This window comes from Schistocerca cancellata, chromosome 1, assembly GCF_023864275.1.
Source record: "Schistocerca cancellata isolate TAMUIC-IGC-003103 chromosome 1, iqSchCanc2.1, whole genome shotgun sequence".
In the NCBI taxonomy this organism is placed as follows: Eukaryota; Metazoa; Arthropoda; class Insecta; order Orthoptera; family Acrididae; genus Schistocerca; species Schistocerca cancellata.
Genome location: NC_064626.1, coordinates 64,926,764 through 64,949,783, shown reverse-complemented (window position 1 = coordinate 64,949,783; position 23,020 = coordinate 64,926,764).

Below are 23,020 nucleotides of genomic sequence, written 5' to 3'. Positions count from 1 at the left end.
CGTGTATGGAATAAAAGATCGTTGATTCAGTGACTGTTGTTCTACTTATTCGTTCTGCAAAATGAGCTTCTACAGTTGCGGCTGCGCCACAAGAAGAGCTTTTTATTCCTAATTGTTCGTCGACCGTCCGTCTCATTGCAGTATTTTGCTTTTCTGTTCTTCTTCGTATTAATATTAATAAATTATTCCTGTCCGTTGTGCAAGTATTAGAAATCTCTAACCGTTGAATTTGAAAGCAGTTTATAATGAATTAGCTGTAATTGGTTTTTATTAGAAGGCATGTATTTTTCCACGATTACATTTATAAATAACTGGCAACCCATCTTCAGATGTCCACATTTACTTGTGTCGTGAACATTGCCTCTTCACTAACGGCGTTGCAGTATTCTGCAACGGCGGTTTTTAAGACTCATGTTGTGAAACGGCGTACGTAAAGATACAGTGATCCTGACGTGTAAATAAATGCAAATATCTGAAGATGCTATGAACTTAATGTGGTGTCACCGCCACACACCACACTTGCTACGTGGTAGCTTTAAATCGGCCGCGGTCCATTAGTACATGTCGGACCCGCGTGTCGCCACCGTCAGTAATTGCAGACCGAGCGCCACCACACGGCAGGTCTAGAGAGACGTACTAGCACTCGCCCCAGTTGTACGGACGACTTTGCTAGCGACTACACTGACGAAGCCTTTCTCTCATTTGCCGAGAGATAGTTAGAATAGCCTTCAGCTAAGTCCATGGCTACGACCTAGCAAGGCGCCATTAACCATTTCTAGAGAGAGTCTCACTTGTATCATCAAGAATGCTGTATACCAATGATGGATTAAAGATAAGTATTACCGCAGCTACGTACTTTTCTTTATAGCATTCATAACGTATCCTGTTCCAGACCTCACGCCAGTCTGCGTTAGATTATAGCGTGCATTTCGGCCTCCTCTAACTACAAGGTGTTGGCACATCTGCCAACACATCACTTAAAATGAATGTATTCTCAAGAACGGCTGTTTTGGGGCATAATTTAGTGGCGTGGCGTGTCGGGAAAGGGGTGCCATTCATATCGATGCGTTACCCCATAAACGTTAACGTCACGGGCGCTATCGTTTGAAGTTCATGCGCTAGGAGCACTGCTGTAGCGTGACGGGGCGCGAGCTTAAGTAAGTATGCGAATCAGGCCCGCGGATCACCTAAGCTTGTTCGTGCCTGGTCTACTTCTTCTGCTACACCTACCTCCTACTGCAGCTGCGCCACGGAGCGTATCGCGAATCTGAACATGAAGAGATGCTCTATCCACTGAGATATGTCTATTCTCTTGTAGTTTTCGCAAAGTCATCTTTTGAAACAGAGGAGTTACTTACTGTGTGCACCGCACTTTGCTATGTGTTCATTCTCTTCAGTTGAACGGTTGTGACGCTCTTCACTACACGCGGCACCCTACGCAGCAGTCAGCTATTGCCACACACGTGGGCTGCTTGAGAGGCCGGTTCTGCTGTACACCTGGTTGCGTGAGCGCGAGCCAGCACTCGGTCGCGGAGGATGGGCTGGAGCGACTGGAGGGCGTGACGCGGCGTCCGTCGCATCCCCTGGCCCCGGACTTTCTCCGGCCGCTGGAAATGCCAGCTGGAGCCATAAGGTCCGGGAGCGCCTGACTCAGGCGGATGTGTACCAGCGCGTGAGGCGCGCCGCTAATGAAACGTTCTGCCGAGTGAAACCCTGCGGACCGCAGACCGTTCTCAGAAATTGTCTGTGTGCGCGGCGACGGCACCGTGCCGCCGACACAAGGAACCAGCACCACGATTTAATGTCCCACCGACGGCGAGATAGTAAGAGACCGAGCGTAAGCTCGGCTTGGTCAAGGGTGGGCAAAGAATATCGGCAGAATATTTCTCACAGGGATATTCCAAGTGTAAAGCTTTCAGCGTTCCGTCGACGTCAGGGTCGTCATAAACGGAACAAAATCTCGGATTACATTAGAACGCCGAAAGAAATCAGCTGTTTTCTTTCCAAAGGGACCTTCCCCACATATACTTTATATTTAGAGAAACCACAGTCTCCCTGAATTCAAATTATTGGACGGCGATTTAAACCACAGAATCAGTTTGACATCTGCCTTAATCGATCTTGATAAATCATGGAAAACCTGAACCTGGATGGCTAATGGGCAATGTAAATACCGTTTCTCCAAACGACGGATTACGATATTTCGAGTTTCAGGCGTGCCACATACAGGGTGACAATTATTAAACTACACGAAAAAGAAACGTAAATTAGTTGCAAACTATGGCGGGCACAAAGTTTATTCAACATGAAAACGTCACTAGAGATATTCCGACTTAGGTTACGACTTGTTCGATATGTCTGCCATCGTTGGCGATGATATGGCGCAGACGAATAGCGAAATTCTGCAAGGCCCGCTGAAGTGGCCGAACATCAGTGCTGTCGATGACCTCCTGAATGGCTGTTTTCAGATCAGCAGTGGTTTTGGGGTTATTTCTGTACACCTTAATATAGCCCCACAAAAAGGAGTCGTATGTGTTCAGATACGGAGAATATGACGGCCAATCCAGGCCCATGCCAGTGGCCTCTGGGTACCCCAGAACCAGAATGCGCTCCCAAAAGTGCTCCTCCCGGACATCAAACACACCCCTGCTTCGATGGAGTGGAGCTCCGTCTTGCATGAACCACAACTCGTCGAAATCAGGTTCACTTTGGATAATGGGAATGAAATCATCTTCCAAAACCTTCACGTACCGTTCGGTAATCACCGTGCCGTCAAGGAATATCGCACCGATTATTTCGTGACTGGACACTGCACACCTCACAGTCATCCATGAAGAGTGAAGAGACTTCTCGATCGTGAAACGCGGATTCTCAGTCCACCAAATGCGCCAGTTTTCTATCCAAACGAAAGTGGACTTCGTCGCTAAACCAAACAATACTAATTCCCAGCATGCCCCGCGGCCAACCATGCAGTTTGAACGTCCTAACGCGAACAGTTCAGAAGTTACGGTGGTTTTATTTCAAATTTCAATAATTGTCACCCTGACGGAAAAAAATCGCCTGAGAGTGCTGCTAGTTGCACCACAAGAGGATGCAAATCAGGTCTCCTTTAAATACATGCTGTAACGTTTGTGAGCATCGCTTACCCTTGAGATTGGACATAGTGAGCAGGTGTCAGTCAGCAATGCCTTTCAGGCAACAAACACACCATTATCAACACCTCACTGAGTTTGTGCAGTACGCCTACGAGAAGCTGGTTGTTCCTTCTGCGATACTGCAGAAATACTTGTCAGGAATGTAGGCACTGTACATGATTGCTGGTGGCGGTGGTCACGACAATGTACGGTCGCAAGAAGACCGAGCTCCGGAGGACCACGTGGCTTTATGTGATCGCTCTAAGCTTGTGGTTATAGCTCGATACCAGTGCCTACCAATTTTAATTGTATATTACAGCACTGAGGACGGTCATTAAGTGACTGAAAATCGATTTTGCCGACAATAAAACAACAAAATACGGCCAATGCTGATTATCCTTCCAATTCCATCCACTATTTGGTCGTGGTGCAAACATCCCCTACATATAATCCCGTAGGGACCATGTAGACAAGATTTGACTGATTACAGGTGAGCCGTCCGGCTTGCGTTTATCACATTCTTTTGCGATGGTTTTGCTGCGCGTCCTAACTTCTTGGATAATTCGATTGTTCTCTCAAAATTTTCCCGTCAGAGGTTTTCTCGTGCAGCGAGCGCGGGCCTATCTGGGCTCGTGAGCGTTGCCGCGGTTTCCGATTCCAGAGTGGCGCCGTGGTTTGTGTGGCGGACGCTCACGAGGTGTCGCGCCGCGGCAGTCGGCTGTATCGTGCTTGCGGTGGCTGGCTGTTACTTGTGCAGTAGCTTGGTCCGGTTTGCCATTGCTAGAGGCACGTGTGTCTCAAAGGGCTCCGTTGGCAGCACCAGGAGCAGATCGGGAGACTGTGTGCTATTTTGGGATTCTGTGGAGCAGACTCTTGTGGAGTCTACAATGAATTGGTGATACTGTGCAAGACTATTGTGGGTGTCTTGTTGGTTATGCTTACTATGGTATTCTGTCGCCATCGTCTCAATTCTAGCTAGTCTAGAGAGCTGAGCTGTGTGCCGGAGGATTTCTTCTACCAAGTCCTGTAGAAAGCGGTGACAATTTTTGTACTACTTACACTATTGCCGCGCCCTAACTACATCTGATAGCCGAGATATATTTATTCTCATCTCAGCGCTCGAGCAGTGCTGTGCCCCTAAGTTGGTCGTGTTTTGTTAATATTCAAATCAATAGCTATTGCACGTAACCAGTGTTTAAGTGCCATCCCTTGTGTTTTAGTTACGTTGGTTACTTGTGTAAGTAGGCTGTTTATATTTTCTTATTGGCAACGTTACGTAGCGCTCTGTATATATTTTCTTATTGGCAACGTTACGTAGCGCTCTGTATCAAAATCACTGGCTGTGATGTGTGCAGTCTGTGGCTAGTTTGCATTGTTGTCTGCCATTGTAGTGTTGGGCAGCGGCAGCTGGATGCGAACAGCGCGTAGCGTTGCGCAGTTGGAGGTGAGCCGCCAGCAGTGGTGGATGTGTGGAAGGAAATGGCGGAGTTTTGAAATTACATATATTATGACTTTTGATGATATTAAGGTAAATACATTGTTTGTTCTCTATTCAAATCTTTCATTTGCTAACTATGCCTATCAGTAGTTAGTGACTTCCATAGTTTGAATCTTTTATTTAGCTGGCAGTAGTGGCACTCGCTGTATTGCAGTAGTTCGAGTAACGAAGATTTTTGTGAGGTAAGTGATTTGTAAAAGGTATAGGTTAATGTTAGTCAGGGCCATTCTTTTGTAGGGATTTTTGAAAGTCAGATTGCGTTGCGCTAAAAATATTGTGTGTCAGCTTAAGCACAGTCTTGTATAATTTTTCAAAGGGGACGTTTCACTTGTGCTCACAAATCCATGTTTCAGGTATTTCTACCCAAATGTTCTCCTTTCTTAACGCGTTGTAAAGCCCACCTTGATCACCGATATTTTGTTGAAAATCCGGGAAGCAGCCATTTGACAGAGGAACTTGTACCTCTGTGTTATTGTTTGGAGCCAGGCTCTTAAGTAATCTGCGTTTTAATTTGCTGTGTTGTAAACTAATCAGTGTTTCAATATGTCATGTCGTAAGCAAGTCAGTGATAATTACTACTTGGTGGTGTTGGTTACAGAAAATCGCTATTTAATTCTAAACTGTCACTAGTGTGTTCTTGGAACTACCACTGATTCTAATGAGATGCAGCAACTCCTATACGTAGATACTTTTCAAAACCGGTTTGTGTGCCTGAGATTTACGTAAATTGGTATTTGTGTATTCAAGCTTAAATTTCGAAATGTTCACTAGCTGAAGTTATGCAATTATTGTTGCTCTTTTAAAAATTTGTTCACAGCAGTGTACATTGCTATAACGCCTTTTACAAGTTTTGGTAATTTACACGGTAGTTTATTCTTCTGGAATTGGAATACGTCAAAATTTGCGAAAGAGCAGCTACGTCTTGTAACTTGTACAGTTGTTACCTAAGTTCTGTGAAACTGATATCAGTTTTGAATCCCTCTTTCGCTGAAGTACTGTCAGTGTTTAAAACTTGTAATTTGAGCTCGATTTCATGTGCGTTGCCATCAAACTGTTACGCTGTTGTTCTTACACTGATCAGCCAGAACATTGTGAGCATCGACCTATTATCGATAGAAACCCGTCCAGGCGATATCAGCGCCACCTGGCGAGGAATAATTGCTAGTCAGACACACGCACGTTGCATGCAGTTTTGAGCGTGCCGTCCGTGTGTACAATGGGGAAGGCGCGCGATCTATTTGAGTTTGACCGAGGGCAGGTTGTGATGGCCCGGAGTCTAGGCATGAGCATTTCGGAAACTGCTTGACGTGTCGGGTGTTCGAGGAATGCTGTGGTGAGTGTTTCAACACGTGGCGAAACGAAGGTGAAACCACGTCTAGACGTCGTTGGGTTGCGCGGCCATCCCTCGTTACGGATGTCGGACGTCGTAGGCTGGTGGACCGGTAAAACAGGACAGGCGGGGAACTCTGGCGGAACTAACGTCAGACTTTAATGCTGGGCAGAGTGCGAGTGTGTCTGAACTCACACAGCACCGAACATTACTGAGGATGGGCCTCCGCAGCCCACGACCCGTGCACGTGCCAATGTTAACACCGCCACATCGGCAACTACGACTGAAATTGGCACGTGACCATCGGCACTGGACGTTGGCACAGTGGCGGAGCATTGCCTGGTCTCACGAATCCCAACACGTTCTTGATAATGCCGGTGGGAGGGCGCGAATCCGTCGTCTTCCAGGGGAACAGCTCCTCGACACCTGTACTACGGGACGGACACGAGCTGGCGGCGACTCAGTTTTGCTCAGGGGAACATTCACGTGGGCAGCCGTGGGTCCAGTTGGAGCTGGAGCAAAGCACCATCATGACCAAGAAGTATCGTACAGTGGCGGAGCATTGCCTGGTCTCATGAATCCCAACACGTTCTTGATCGTGCCGGTGGGAGGGCGCGAATCCGTCGTCTTCCAGGGGAACAGCTCCTCGACACCTGCACTACGGGACGGACACGAGCTGGCGGCGACTCAGTTTTGCTCAGGGGAACGTTCGCGTGGGCATCCATGGGCCCAGTTGGAGCTTGAGCAAAGCACCATCATGACCAAGAAGTATCGTACAGTGGTTGCAGACAACGTACACTCCTTCAAGACGATAATGTTTCCCGACGTCGGTGGCATATTTCAACGAGATAATGCGCCGTGTCACAAGGTCAGGGGCTTGATGGAGTGGTTCGAGGAACACCGAGACGAGTTCCAATTGATGTGATGGACCCCCCCCCCCCCCCAACTCACTAAATCCGAACCCGATCGAACATCTCTGGGATGCGATTGAACGTGGCGTCAGAGATCATCGCCCCTGCTCCCAGAATTTACGGGAATTAGGTAACGTGTGTGTGTGTAAATGTGGTGCCATCTTCCTCCATCGACATAACAAGGCCTTATTGCTTCCGTGCCACGACTCGTCACCGCTGTTATCCTTGCCAAAGAAACTGTAACATAGCTCTTTCGCCAGCGGCGCCTGGTGGAGGTAGTGTGGCGCCACCCTGCCTGTACTGGGGGTGGGCGGGCCCGCCTTCCGTCAGCCGCAACTGTCAGCCCCGCTGTGGCTGAGAGCGACACGTCGCGGCTTCACTAGGAGAGAACGCTGTCAGCTTTCTCCAGCTGCAGGCGACGACTGCAGAGTAAATATTTGACGTGCGCCAAGCGTACACACGTCGTGTTGACGATCGTACTAGTGCCGGCGCTGAGAAATGGCACTATTCTCGTGGGAGGAGCACCCCTTTAGCTGTTAGTGTCATGTTTGAGCGATGAGTTTCGTGACCTCCTTCTTCAACGATCTAAGTCTACTCTCTTGGACGATATCCTTAAATCGCCATAACTGTTTATGCCCAACTTGTTTGTAGTCATTCGAAACTGCGCCTTCACAAACTGATTCCCTCATTATCGAAAAGTGGCGGCTGCGGTGGGTAATTAACGCTGCCTTCTGGCGCGGCGGCCTTGACATTAGGCGCGGGGGGCATCGCGCGCAAACTTATTCGTTATGCAAGTTGCAGTGAGCTCGGCCCCAACTGTGCATATGGCAAGGAACTTCGCAACCCCTGAACTGCACTGCCAGACCGACAGAGGACGTCAGCAGCACCCCGGCCAGGTCACCAGGTGGTGTACTGACGATGGTCGAGGTCGCTGGCAAACACCACCTCTTCGTGCATCCAGCATATCACATGTCAAAAATAGGCCCACCTGGATCTGTCCATGAGGGGGCTATTTAGGCCAGCACACGAGCTCCGGAAAGCAGTTCCATTGCAGCAGTAACCTGAAGATCTCCACTGAGGACCAGGGGTGGGGGCCATCCACTTCTGGACGGCACATTGTCTCCTGATCTAGGACTCCAAGTGATCAACGACATACTCGCTAACTCTTGGTATAACGGGGATACTGTTGTTCTTCTAGCTAGCTTCTAGCGTCAGAATGGAAGTTTTTTATCCTTGTCAGATACTCGTATTAGTTTACTGTTAGGTCTCAACTCTTCTTCAACTACATCACAAGAGTTGTTAAGTGTTTTGTTCTTCTTGACTGAAGCTTGGATCTTGTAAGCGATCCGTAGGCCCTTACTATAAGTTTGCACTCGGCACAGGTCGATAGGGCAAACAATCGATAGTGTCGTGTTGCGAGAGCGAGTGTAGAGTTGAGTGAGTCCCATGTTGCGGGCCGAGCTGTATGGAGGCCTGTTGCTGTAATGCAAGGCTTTACCGACAAAGGGAGTGATCATCGACGCGGTTTAACCCCCTTGTGCTAGTATAATACCGGGAAAGTGAAGTAGTATAATTACGAAGTGATCAGTGATATTCCAGTGCGGATATTTTGGTTTCGCGTCTACCGCGCCGGCATCATTTTGGATTGCATTGTTGGATTGTAGTGTTGGATTGCAGTGATTGGATTAGCGTGTGACGACAATGAATAACGAAGAAGCCTGTGCTGGGATTAGCCGTAATTAGATGTGTATGACGAAGGCAGTGGCTGTCTCCTTCTTTTTGTGTTTTTGAGACGAATGTGTTGGTGTTCTTCTTGTTACCAGACATTTCATTATTACAGCATTTGAGAAGGACAAACTGGAAAGTAACAACTCCGTAGCAGTCAATTCCGATTGCCAGCCCCCATTAGGCACACGGTCACATTAATTAATAATTATTGGGCTGCTATTTGATCGATCAGATCAGGTCGGGTCGAAATAATAATTAAAACGGAGGTGTTACAATCTGGACTTTGGTTCTAAACCTTGAGTAACAAATTTATTTTTTCATTTTAACCAAAAGTTATTAGGATTTTAACACTCTGGTCGTTAAAGGGCGTGTGACTACGAAACACTAATTTGGTAAGTACAGCTATAAAGACTTGAAGACTGCGTTCACTGAAGTTTGTCACTCTTTCGAGTATCACGCAACTCATTTATTTACTGTGTGATTCTGAAAGTCTAAGTGGCTGTCATTTACAATGAGGTCACCAAAGTCATGGGATACCTCCTAATCGCGTCGGGCCCCCTTTTCCTCGGCGCAGTGCAGTAGCTCATCGTGGTGTGGACTCAGCAAATCGTCGGGAGTCCCCTGCGGAAGTATTTAGGCCTGTCACTTCTATAGCTGTCCATAATTGCGATAGTGGACGATTTTGTCCACGAACTGACCTCTTGACTATGTTCCACAAATATTCGATAAGATTCGTTACAGACGACCTGGGTGGCCAAAACACTCGCTCGAACTGTCCATAAAACTCTTCAAAACAAACTTGAACAGCGCTGCCCCGTTGACATGGCGCATTGTTGTCCATAAAAATACCATCGTTGTTTGAAATGACTGGCTGCAAATGGTCTCCAAGTAGCCGAACATAGCCACTTCCACTCACTGATCGGTTCACTTGGGCCGGAGGAGCCACTCCATTGCAAGCAAAGACAGTTCAGACCATTATGAAACCACCACCATCTTGCACAGTGCGTTATTGACAACTTGGGTCCACGGTTTCATGGACTTTGCGTCACACTTGAAAAGTACACTCCTGGAAATTGAAATAAGAACACCGTGAATTCATTGTCCCAGGAAGGGGAAACTTTATTGACACATTCCTGGGGTCAGATACATCACATGATCACACTGACAGAACCACAGGCACATAGACACAGGCAACAGAGCATGCACAATGTCGGCACTAGTACAGTGTATATCCACCTTTCGCAGCAATTCAGGCTGCTATTGTCCCATGGAGACGATCGTAGAGATGCTGGATGTAGTCCTGTAGTCCTGTGGAACGGCTTGCCATGCCATTTCCACCTGGCGCCTCAGTTGGACCAGCGTTCGTGCTGGACGTGCAGACCGCGTGAGACGACGCTTCATCCAGTCCCAAACATGCTCAATGGGGGACAGATCCGGAGATCTTGCTGGCCAGGGTAGTTGACTTACACCTTCTAGGGCACGTTGGGTGGCACGGGATACATGCGGACGTGCATTGTCCTGTTGGAACAGCAAGTTCCCTTGCCGGTCTAGGAATGGTAGAACGATGGGTTCGATGACGGTTTGGATGTACCGTGCACTATTCAGTGTGCCCTCGACGATCACCAGTGGTGTACGGCCAGTGTAGGAGATCGCTCCCCACACCATGATGCCGGCTTTTGGCCCTGTGTGCCTCGGTCGTATGCAGTCCTGATTGTGGCGCTCACCTGCACGGCGCCAAACACGCATGCGACCATCATTGGCACCAAGGCAGAAGCGACTCTCATCGCTGAAGACGACACGTCTCCATTCGTCCCTCCATTCACGCCTGTCGCGACACCACTGGTGGCGGGCTGCACGATGTTGGGGCGTGAGCGGAAGACGGCCTAACGGTGTGCGGGACCGTAGCCCAGCTTCATGGAGACGGTTGCGAATGGTCCTCGCCGATACCCCAGGAGCAACAGTGTCCCTAATTTGCTGGGAAGTGGCGGTGCGGTCCCCTACGGCACTGCGTAGGATCCTACGGTCTTGGCGTGCATCCGTGCGTCGCTGCGGTCCGGTCCCAGGTCGACGGGCACGTGCACCTTCCGCCGACCACTGGCGACAACATCGATGTACTGTGGAGACCTCACGCCCCACGTGTTGAGCAATTCGGCGGTACGTCCACCCGGCCTCCCGCATGCCCACTATACGCCCTCGCTCAAAGTCCGTCAACTGCACATACGGTTCACGTCCACGCTGTCGCGGCATGCTACCAGTGTTAAAGACTGCGATGGAGCTCCGTATGCCACGGCAAACTGGCTGACACTGACGGCGGCGGTGCACAAATGCTGCGCAGCTAGCGCCATTCGACGGCCAACACCGCGGTTCCTGGTGTGTCCGCTGTGCCGTGCGTGTGATCATTGCTTGTACAGCCCTCTCGCAGTGTCCGTAGCAAGTATGGTGGGTCTGACACACCGGTGTCAATGTGTTCTTTTTTCCATTTCCAGGAGTGTATTTTCACAAGAATCACCGGAATACAAATCACAGCTTCGCTGGTGCAATGCTATTTTGTACCTTGTGTACGCGATAATACCCACATAGTATGTGCGTATTGCTATTCCATGACTATCCAAACCTGAGTGTGTTTTGTTTCACTTATTGAAGGACTACCATCCATTTCGCTTCACTTATTGAAGAACCATAATTTCTTTCGATTCATCGTGAAGAAAATTTTTGTGGAAGCTGTGTTTAAAAACTTTTGTTCGTTCCCTATGCTTGGATTGTTTACTTGTGCCCACCAGTGAACCACCTAGAAGATATGTTCGGGAATCGATGTAACTTGATACGCATACGCACTAACCACTTCTCCGTCACTGGTAGAACGGCCAGTGTTGGTCTTGCTTTGTTGTTAGTAGGAATGGTAGGTTATATAAGGAGCGTGAACACCATCAGCTGTTGAGTGATCACTGTGAAGGACATGGGGACGGTGTACACTCATGTGAGACAGCATTATGATACCCTGATATTGTATGTCACTGTAGGGATCATCTGCTCTGCTAGTCGAATCGTTGAATATCCAAATATATGAGGCACTCGGATGTGACAGAGGCCCGATGTTGGACTGCGTGAGGCGACGCAGTCGGACTAGGGAATTACCGTCCCATGTATAGGCCCCATAAACCCCACAACAGAAAAGTCTCTGGAGTGGTGGCGTGGCCGGAAAGCATGAACTTGTCGTGAAAGGGGTCGCATTGTGTTCAGCAACGAACTGCGGTTCTGCACTGCCCTGGATGACCATCGTCGGTGAAAATGGTGGTGACCAGAGAAGTCCCTTTGTTCCAGTCTTTGGGAGAGGCATGGAATTCCATTGGGTGTGACTTCATGTGATGGCTGGTAGTCACTGAGAGAACACTGACGACACAGTGGTACATCGCGGACATCTTACGTCCTCCTGTATTACCTCTCATGCAAAACTCTAGAGGTGGAATTTTCCAACAGGTCAATGCTCATAAAGTGTAGAAGTCGAATTCTCCAATAGGACATGCTCGTCCACACATGACACGTGCCTCCGCCTAATTTTGAGCTACTCCTCTGGCCAGCAAGATAGCCAGACCATGATGATGATGATGATATGTGATTTGTGGGGCGCTAAACTACACGGTTATCAGCACCTGTTCGAATTTCCAATCTTTTCACATTTCAGTCATGCCACTGTTCCCGAATTATGATGAAATGATGAGAACAACACAGACATCCAGTCCGCGGGTGGAGAAAATCCTCGACCCGGCCGGGAATCGAATCCTGGACGCCCTGACGGAGAGACGGCAACGTTAGCCACTAGACTACGAGCTGCGCACATCCCCAGACCATTTCCCGATAGAACATGTGTATGACGAGCTCGGACGTCTGCTCTATCCGAGTGCCACTTTTCATCTAGGATATAAAAGACCAGATACAATAGCTGTGGACTATATTATCTCAGGAGAGGACACAACGGCTTTGTGACGCTCTTCCCAACCGGATCGGTGCATACACAAGACTACAGGGTTCCATCGTCATTGTAATAAGGCTGACCATACTGCCAAGTTCTTTGCAAATTTGACTCGATTTTGTAATCGCTGAAATAATAATAATTCCGTTTTCCCTCCTCCTCCTCCACCGCCTCTCCCACCCACCGCCCTTCAGTTGCTTCACATTTTTTGTCAGTTCCTGTAGCTGTTGACTCCAGTTTGGGCGCCGTTTGGATGGCTTATGTTAGCTTTCCCTGCTGTGTTGGTTAAAGTAAAAGGAAACCCGTGAGAAAGATCTGCTCTGCCATTCTCTACACTGAATTGACCAAATGTGCGACCCTGTAGGAATAAACTTGGTTCGTGTTCTCTATCTGGAGCGAGGATCAGACTCTCTTACAATAAATTCTGCCATATTTTATGAACACCACAGACAGTTTCAGAAATTTAATAATTGCTTCTAATAAAAATGTAAAATATATGTATTTAAATAAAAGTAACTCTAAATTGAATTAAGAGGTAGTGTTTATACAGTAACCAAAAGAAATGAAACAAAAGGCCGCTTGACACATCAGTGACGCGACAATGCCGCGACCGGCTCTTTATGCCACCAACGTGTTTAAAGGTATTGTTCCAGGAATATAAAGGGCAGTGTTCACAGTCGCACTTGGCTTGACCGTGACGCTCCAACCTGCGATCCCGCCGAGGCCGTGCCGTCGTATTTCTAGAGGCTGATGCTTCCTCACTTCACGGACGTCACACCGTCGGGTCCTTGTGTTGTCGTGCAGCAGTTCGTCACTATAAGCATGAATGAATTGAATTAGGACCAACTATCCTGTGTTGTATGATCTCTCCAATCCCAAGTAAATGGACACAAAGCGGAAAAACCCACTCTGGAGTAAAATAAGAGCAGAAATAAAAAAAAGACATTATCTTTCAGATGAAGGAACACGCCAATTTTCGTGTATGTCGCACAACTCATTCTCGGTGTTGCGATAGCTTTTCCGTCACTGTACTTACACGGTAACAATTATTGAAATATGAAATAAAATCGTCGTGGCTTTTCAACAGTTTGGGTTAGGAAGTTCAAACTGTACGCTTCGCCGCGGGACATGATGGCAAGTAGTATGGTTTTGTTTAGCGAGGAAGCCCACTTTTATTTGGATAGATTCGTCAATAAGCAAAACTGGGGCATTTGGGGGAATGAAAATCCACATTTCGCAATCGAGAAGACACTTCACCCTCCACAGGTGACTGTGCGGTGTGCAATGCCCAGTCACGGAATAATCGGTGCAATATTCCTTAACGACACGGTGACTACCGAATGGTACGTGAAGGTTTTGGAAGATGATTTCATCCCCATTATCCAAACTGACCCTCATTTCGACAAGATGTGGTTCATGCAAGGCTGAGGTCGATCCCATCGAAGCAGGAGGGTGTTTGATGTCCTAGAAGAGCACTCTGGGGACGGCATTCTGGCTCTGGGGTACCCAGAGGCGACTGGCAATGACCGTTGGCCCCTATATTCTCCGGATCTGAAGACATGCGACTCCGTTTTATGGGGCTATATTAAAGACAAGGTGTACAGCAATAGCCGCAAAACCATTGCTGAGCTGAAAACAGCCACTGAGGAGGTCATCGACAGCATCGATGTTCCGACACATCAGTGGGTCATGCAGAATCATTATCGCCAATCATGTCAGGCATATCGAACATGTCATAACCCATATCCAAATATCTGTAGTGACGTTTTCATGTTGAATAAAGTGTGTACACGCAGTAGTTTGTGTAGTGTTGGCAGAAGAGCCAACACTGTGTTGCAAGAGAAGGCCGAAATGCACGCGTCAACTCACGCAGGTGGCGCTAGGTCTGAAACAGGATACGTAATGAATGCTATAAAGAAAAGTTCGTAGCTGCTGGAATACTTAACTTTAATCCATCATTTGTATACAGCATTCTTGATGATACAAGTGAGACTCTCTATAGAAATGGTTAATGGCGCCTTGCTAGGTCGTAGCCATGGACTTAGCTGAAGGCTATTCTAACTGTCTCTCGGCAAATGAGAGAAAGGCTTCGTACGTGTAGTCGCTAGCAAAGTCGTCATACAACTGGGGCGAGTGCTAGTACGTCTCTCTCGACCTGCCGTGTGGTGGCGCTCGGTCTGCGATCACTGACAGTGGCGACACGCGGGTCCGACATGTACTAATGGACCGCGGCCGATTTAAAGCTACCACCTAGCAAGTGTGGTGTCTGGCGGTGACACCACAGTTTGTAACTAATTTACGTTTTTTAAATATAGTTCAATAATTGGCATCCGGTATTATAGCCGTTTTTTTCATTGGTTGACTCGGGGAGGGTACCAAACAACTGGGTCATGCGTCGAATCGGATTAGGGAAGCACGGTGGAAGAAGTCGGCCGTGCCCTTTCAAAGGAACCATCCCGGCATTTACCTGCAGCGATTTAGATGGCCGGACGCGGGTTTGATTCGTCGTCCTCCCGAACGCGAGTCCAGTCTGTTAACCACTGCGCCACCTCACTCGGCCTCTTGATGTGATGGCTTGGATGGCTTGTCTTCAGTGTGTGTTCAGTTTCTTTTTTTTTTTAGAAGAACTTCCAACTTTTTCTTAAGTAAGTTGAATGAATTTCCTACATTTTGAAATATTCATAACACTTTGCCTCATCGTCCTTGAATTCACTGTACAGAGTAGCAAATTGCTCTCGAGTTGCTCAATGTTTCCACGCCCGCTGAACCCACTTCTGTTTTTCCACTTGTTTTTGCTCTTCTTCATTCAAAATCACAGCGATCAGCATAAGTTCCTCGTCCGAGAACTTCGCCATTCCGGCCGCTTAAGTGCACTGCGACGCTTCGGAAGAAGCTCAGACCACTGTGAACAGGCATCACTGTGGTGCCACGGTCGGTGCAATCAGAGGCCTGTCGCCTCACTGATGCGGTCTTAAGTGTGCCCGTTACAAATTTACGTGCATGGAAGACAATCGCGAAACTTTGTCCCAAAGTTAAGTCGATGGGCAATGAAGTTTAACGATTTATAACATTTGCAGAATTTGTTTCCTTAATTCACACAATATAAAGTGCGGATACACCTTAAAAACAAGAAACGTAATGAAATGCTGCTAACAAGGGAGACTCCCCATCACACCCACCTCAGATTTAGTGGTAAGATGGCGCAGTGGGTAGCCCGTCACTAACTGAACGCATATCAACGATGTCAACAGGAAAAAGGTGTACTGAGCTGCGAAAAAAAAGCAAAAATAGAAACAGTGAAGGATCCAAGCTTAACAAATACAACATCAAGCGAAATCGCAGGGCCACTGCGTCGTGCTTAACGGTTACGATGTTGGAATGCAAAACTGTAGTCTTGGCAGTTGTCAAGCCATACATTGGTTGCATATTATGAGTCTACATCTACATCTACATCCATACTCCGCAAGCCATCTGACGGTGTGTGGCGGTAAGAATATGCTCGGAGCGTTCATTGTTTCTATTTGGCCTTTTTTCACAGTTCAGTATATCTTCTTCCTGTTTTCATGCTTGATCTGTGTCGAGTTTTTGAAGGGCTGTCCACTGGGACCTCTTACCACTAAATCTGAGAGGGGGCGATGGGGAGTTCCCCTTGTAATTAAGTATAACTGCTGCAGCCACAGAATCAAACGAAATTAAAGTTGACGTTCCTCAATAACGAGAATATTCCAAGTCCGAGCGACCATAGCTGCCTAATAGAACTTTCAGAACACGAAAATGGATAAATCGGTAGTAACATATGCAAAACCAAAGACAATTGTAAAAAATTTAGTTAATAAAATAATATCGCTGTCCATCTGCACAATTTTTGTAAACATATAGCGTCGTAAGAGTGGAACTGTCAAACTACTGTCACACCGTAATCAACATATTATTTTCAATATCTTTGCTTCATTTATCGTCTTATTAAAACATTAACAATTAAAAGACAATCCACTGACGACGTAATATGGACGTAACATCAGTCTGGACGTGAGTACAATACAGTTGTTTTAACATAAATGACAATGATACCCATACCTGCTGTCACCAAATTTGGAATCGCAGGTACTTGAAAATGACGATAAAGGCGAAAGAGTCTGTCGTATATAAAGATTATTTCTTATAAGCAGCTATTTGGTACACTCTAATAATCATGTCGTTATCAGACTAGTAATTTTATCTTTCTCCACTCACTTGTGGAATGGGGGAAGGTTGACTGTAGGCATCTGGACGTACTCTAATCTTCTTTACATTCGTGATCCCCACGTGATACGTGTGATGGAGAGAGTAAAATTGTAGCATTGTTTAAATAAAATAGCTGTTCTCAAAGTTTATTCAATAGTGTTTCGCGAGAACAGAATCACCTTTCATCCAACGATTGCCATTTAAACTTCCTGAGCTAACTGGAATTTAGAGTAATGAATTTCTTTTTGCTGAGTATTTTACTGCCTTCAACAAACTGTCTATGTTTCATATGTGACATTTTATGGTTTCTTTCACTGCAGTATTCAATCTTCTGCAACGATACTCCCTGTTCGTTTACATTCATGTGTTTTCCCAGGTGACACGTGTTGCCAGTGACCGTCATTTTTCGCAGAACAGCTGCCAAAGTGGATATCGCGCACGTGGGAAGTGGTACAGGCAGCACCCCACGGGTTTAGGCTGCACTGGCAGCAACACGCTGGGAAAGAGAAAGTGACGCAAGCACAACCAACTGCCCATTTGGGAGGGGGGGGGGGGAGGGTCTGCTCGCTCAAGCTTGAGGGCTAGAGGCAGATAGGAACATTACCAGAACAATGTTCGTCGATTCGCTTCGTTAATTTAACCAAGTGCGTCATGCTGTATCGCACGTGATCTAACCTGGATAGTATTCTCGTTACTGATCCATTAGACGTTCATCCACCGTGATAAAACACCATGAAGTTCAAGAGAAGCGATCTGAAATGCAATTGTCGTCTTTTTTATTGTGTCTTTAAGTTAGCAGAATGCCGTAATGAAGTGTATCCCTCAATTCAACCTGTCAGATGCTGCACTTAGTACGAAGCTTGAACAGTAGAAAAGTCGTTACAGAGTTTATCTATTGTATCCAAAATCTCTATGTGGTGCTGTATAATTCCAGGAAAATTTCTCTTGGCTGGAGTAATGCTATCATTCCACTAATTTCATCTGCGTTCAGGCACAGGTAAGCTCGGATTAATTTGGCAGTCAGTTAATTGATTTAATGCGACTACAAAACGATTCACTTTAACTTCCATGTTCATGACGGAATAATTATAATTACGAAGAGGCTTCATTTTCGGGATTTCTGACACACTGTCCTCTCACCCCCCCCCCCCACCTCACCCCCCCCCCCCCCCGTGCCACTTGACGGGAATCTCACAAAAGCTCGTCCGTGTGGAACATGACAGACGCCTACAGTATGTAACAGTTGCTGGACGTGCTGTGGATTCCACTAGGTCACTGTGAAGTATTGCTCTTATGTCTCCATGGCGTGGTATTCTGCCTGCACTATTGCTGACGCTCTTTACGACGTCCAAGGTGAAGAGGAACTAGCAGGTGTTCTCCTGTATATGTGTGACCTGGTTCCTTCTCGTTTAATCTCATAGCTTGCATGATTTTGTCGTTCCGTCTGTTAGCGCGAAACGTTGTCTGTGGTTCTTCTTTGAGACTGCCACTATCGCTTAACCGGTTTGAACCTGTAGTCAGCTCGTGTAGAACTGCTAGAGTTCTTTCCAGCTGGATGTTTTCGTGACTCGGCATGCCAGTATTTTCAGTTGATATAAATTTTATATCCTGTCGCATCCACAAAAGGTTCAACATACTTTCACATATAGAAGTAGAGTCTACTATTTTTTATGTGTTAAAACAAAAACGATCTCCTCAATAAGAGTCAGATGCACTGTTCGTTTACGCAATGTTTTATGAAAATGTTTCATTGTGAAAGCATTTTCAAACCTAAATGTATGAAAACTGCTATTTGGCTTCTCAGTTAGAAGCACTGATTCACTGGCTCAATATCGTCCAATCCAAACTGCTAAGGATAGAAACTTGATATTTGGAGAGCGTGTGGATGTTATACTACAGGATTTGTTTAAGAGAAGATTGTTCAAAATTCCACTACTGAAGGGGGTGAAATCGGGGCTGAAATGATTTTTGAAAGTACGTAGCTATTAAGGCAATTTTGAAGATAGAACTACGAAAATTGGTATTTGGTTCCTTAATCAGAAATTAAAAAATGGCATTTTAGCATTTTTGGAAAATTATCCATTAAAGGGGGGTGAAAGTTTCTTTTGGAAATAATTCATTACTAAAGAACTACTAAAGTATTTTTAAAGCTACATGTACGAAAATTGGTATTTGACTTCTCGGCTGGAAAATAAAATAAAATAAAAACTAAATCTATGAAAATTGGTGTTCCACTACTTTGTTAGATATAAGTAGGTATCCGTTAGAGGATGAAAATTCCTATGGAAATATCACCAAAAGAACGGAAAAGGCATAGTTAACAAAAACCTTGGACTCCAGTTACCAGAGCCGCTTTTTGGACGGAGGTACATTCGGAAAAGACAATGATTGTATGGCCTTAATTAGCGTGAAAAGTTTAGAAGGTATTGCAATTTGTGAGCAACATAAAAATTTGATTAAAGAAAGGCAAAAGAACCTGTACAGACCAGACACACTACACAAGCTAAGCAGCGGCCACTACGCTTAAAAAATGGTTCAAATGGCTCTGAGCACTATGCGACTTAACTTCTGAGGTCATCAGTCGCCTAGAACTTAGAACTAATTAAACCTAACTAACCTAAGGACATCACACACATCCATGCCCGAGGCAGGATTCGAACCTGCGACCGTAGCGGTCGCTCGGCTCCAGACTGTAGCGCCTAGAACCGCACGGCCACTCCGGCTGGCCACTACGCTTAAACAATGAGCTTACATATATATTTATTCTTCTTCCCAGGGCGTAGTATTTGGAGAACTTGAATTTAATTCCTGAATCGAGAGAAATTCCTGTATCGGCTGGAATGAGAAACCAATGGATGTCTTAAAACGTGGTGTTCGCGCATGTGCTTTGCCGTAGAAACACAAGTCGAGAATCAGTACGTAGTGTCGCATAACGTTAAACAGGTATGTCTGCCGGAACCAGTCAAACATACTATCTGGAGCAACGGAAAATGGCGCCGGAGACGCATTTGATGTTGGTGCAAGTGTAGGATAGGGAAAAGGTTAGCATAGTATGTGCTTCGCATTGGTTCAAGTACTGTCGGTGCGGAAAAGAAACGTTTGATTATACACCTGCTTCTGGTCAATCATAATAAAAGCGTAATGTGAATCTAAATCGAGCAAGAGTGACGAACGCTGGCACAAAACTGGCGACTCTCTCTAAGACTGATATCGGACCAACTGCAGATTAACGAGGAGAATTCGCAAAGTGACTGATGAACAGAAGGCCACGCATATATGGAAAACTGGGGAGTTTCCAAAGACACGAGTGATCGAGATCCATCTTTCCCGAAACTCATCATCACATGGTGTGAACCTTGCTACTGTAGTTCACTCCGTGCTCCGCTTTCTGTATCACATTTTACGAACAGCGGAAGGGGCAGTGCCAACTGATTTTGCGTAGTGTGCCGGTCTGCATGCGCTCTTGAATGGACTGCGCAGCCATCCCTCTCCTTCCGACTAACTTCCAGCACTGTAGGTCTATGTCGCTGAGGGGGAGACGATTAGGCTGCTGTTAATGTGTTGAAAACGATAGGGGGTTACCCACCGAAAACGGCTAGTGGGTCGTTGACAGAGAGAAGATCGAAATAAACTCAATTCATTTTTCAAAAATTCTTTCACTAAAGAATACCGTACTGTGGCTGTTCCTTTGAATCGGCGCACAAACGTCTAAATAAGCACCCAATTGGTAGAAAGTTAGCTAAAACTGCTGAGCAGAGCAAATGCGACTAGATTTGGTAGGTTACTTATACGATTCTACACCGAGAATGTAAAAGAACTTGCTATTCTTCCAGCAGTAGACGCTGGAGGACTAAAGCGTTACCAGTGACTGGTAAAAGAACAGTTCATTCCCGTTTTCAAGAAGGCTCGTCGAATAGATGGACAAAACTGTGGGTCTGTATCGCTGGCGCCATCCTGTTTAGCATTTCGGAACACGTGCTGTGCTCGCACAGTATGACATTTCTGGAGACCGAAAATTTCCTCTTTAGGGATCAACATGGATTCCGCAAACAAGGATCTTGTGAAACCCAGCTCGCATCCGTTCGTCCACGAGACCCAGAGGGTGGTAGATGCTGGCGTACAGGGCCGTGTTTCTTGACTTTCGGTATGCGTTTGATGCAGTTTCGCCTAGTCACCTGATGAAAAACGTGCGGGAGTACTGAATATCAGACCACTTTTTTAAAAATTGAATTGAATAGTTTCGTGTAAATAGAGGGCAGTAAGTCTTTGTTCATACAGACAAATGTTGAGGCGCAAAGTAACTTCGAGCGTACTCTGTGTTAGAGTTACGCAACGACTGCTGCCCACAATATTTCTAAATCACCCGGCGGATAACGTAGAAAGTCAGAACTCTAGAAATGTTTGCTAAGTGGGGGAACACGTGCAGAGGATCGACGCTTAGTGCGTTCGTTGGTTATAGACCCTCAATATAAAAAAAATGTAACGGAATGCGCATAAGTAGTCGGAAAGATCCGTTATTGTATGGTTACATATCCTTATATATGGGAGAGTAGCTGCATCGAGCTTCCAATTTAGGAACGAGCAGAAAAGTTAATCGTAGGAAAGACAAATACCAGACAGATTTACTGGAAGAATTCTTAGGAAATGTAACGCAACGATAAAGGAGGTGGCTTACAAAATTCTCGTTCCACTGATACGTTCGTGTTGCCCGTCTGTATGCGACCCGTACCAGATAGGAGTGGTGGAGGAAATGGAGAGGATCCAGAGAAGAGCAGCGCGTTTTGTCACGGGTTTGTTTATTAAGCGTGATAGCGTCCGTGCTGACGTCCACTCAGCTCCAGTGGCAGACGCTACAGGAGAGGAATTGTGAACCACTTTACGGTTTAGTATTAAAATTTCGACACCGTCTTTCCAATAATAGTCAACTAATACGGTATATGTGTTGCTTCCTGCTACGAATATCTCGTGAAAAGACCGTGAAGAGAGGCTTGTATTCAAACGGAGGCCTGCCATGGATCATTCTCCCCGCGCACCATTCGTCTCCGTAAAAGGAGAGGGAGAACGTGAATGTGGTACGCAGGGTAACCTAACGCACACATTATAACGTGGGTTGCGTACGGCAAGTAGAGAAAGAGAGGAGCAGAGAGAGGAGAGATATACATGCGTGTGATAAACACTTCCCCCCGAAAATTTCACACCTTCATACCTCCTCTGCGTTACCACAGATGACGTGTCACTGATCTCATTTGTACTAAGATTGCAGTACAGGCGAGGTGCCTATTTGCTTCCACCGCCCCGAATGGAATGCATAAGCTCTAATACATGTTCACCAACCTGCAGGTTTCTATAGTCGTTGTCCAATGCGCAGAAAACAGCACGTAGGTCGTGAATCCGTTATCTTGAGACTGCAATAAACTCTTAGTGATGAACTGATCTAGTATAAATAATTAAATTTCAGTCTGTTTATAGAGGATGCCTCTCGTTTTTTAGCAGAATATGAGAAACTGCACAATTACATTTCACATTATGAGTCTCAAATCATTTCAGTCCTTCATACGATCATCAAAAATAAACAAAACAATGAACTGCCTATTTGCGCAGTTACCATCAAGTTGTTTCCAGTTACATGTCCAAACAACCAGAGATTGCTAATTGAGTTCTCAGACAACATGTCTGTCTTCCGAGACTGCGGAACTAGCACTAAAATACTTCGCCCGTCATCCAAGTTAGGCGCGATCCGAAGATCTCCGAAGTGCTTCGTCTGCCTTTTCGTTTAGCATTATTTGTTATTCTGCTGGTAATTAACACTTCAGAAATGATGGAACGATAGCCTCCTATTCAGAGACGCTTTTACACGAAGTGCAAGTAAATAAACTGTTTAGTTTTTCTAATATTAATAATCGAAGTTTATCATTTTGGTGCGCAACTTCCAAACACAACAGCCAATCGCGGAGGACCGCAATTTAGGCGGTCTTTTTCGCGATAGCCGTACCGAACAAACCCTCCGTCATCGGTACCTCGCACCACATTACGTCATATTGCACTGTTGCCTTCTCAACTACTCTAATACGAGTTTCTTATAGCCGAATATGACGGCTGTAAAGCCAGAAATATTACGCGCGGAGTACAAACATAGATGTAGAAGTACCCGCTGTATTTCGCGAGTTTGCCAGCAACTTTTCCTCAAGATATTTAAAGGTGCACTTACAAACATGAGTACTATGC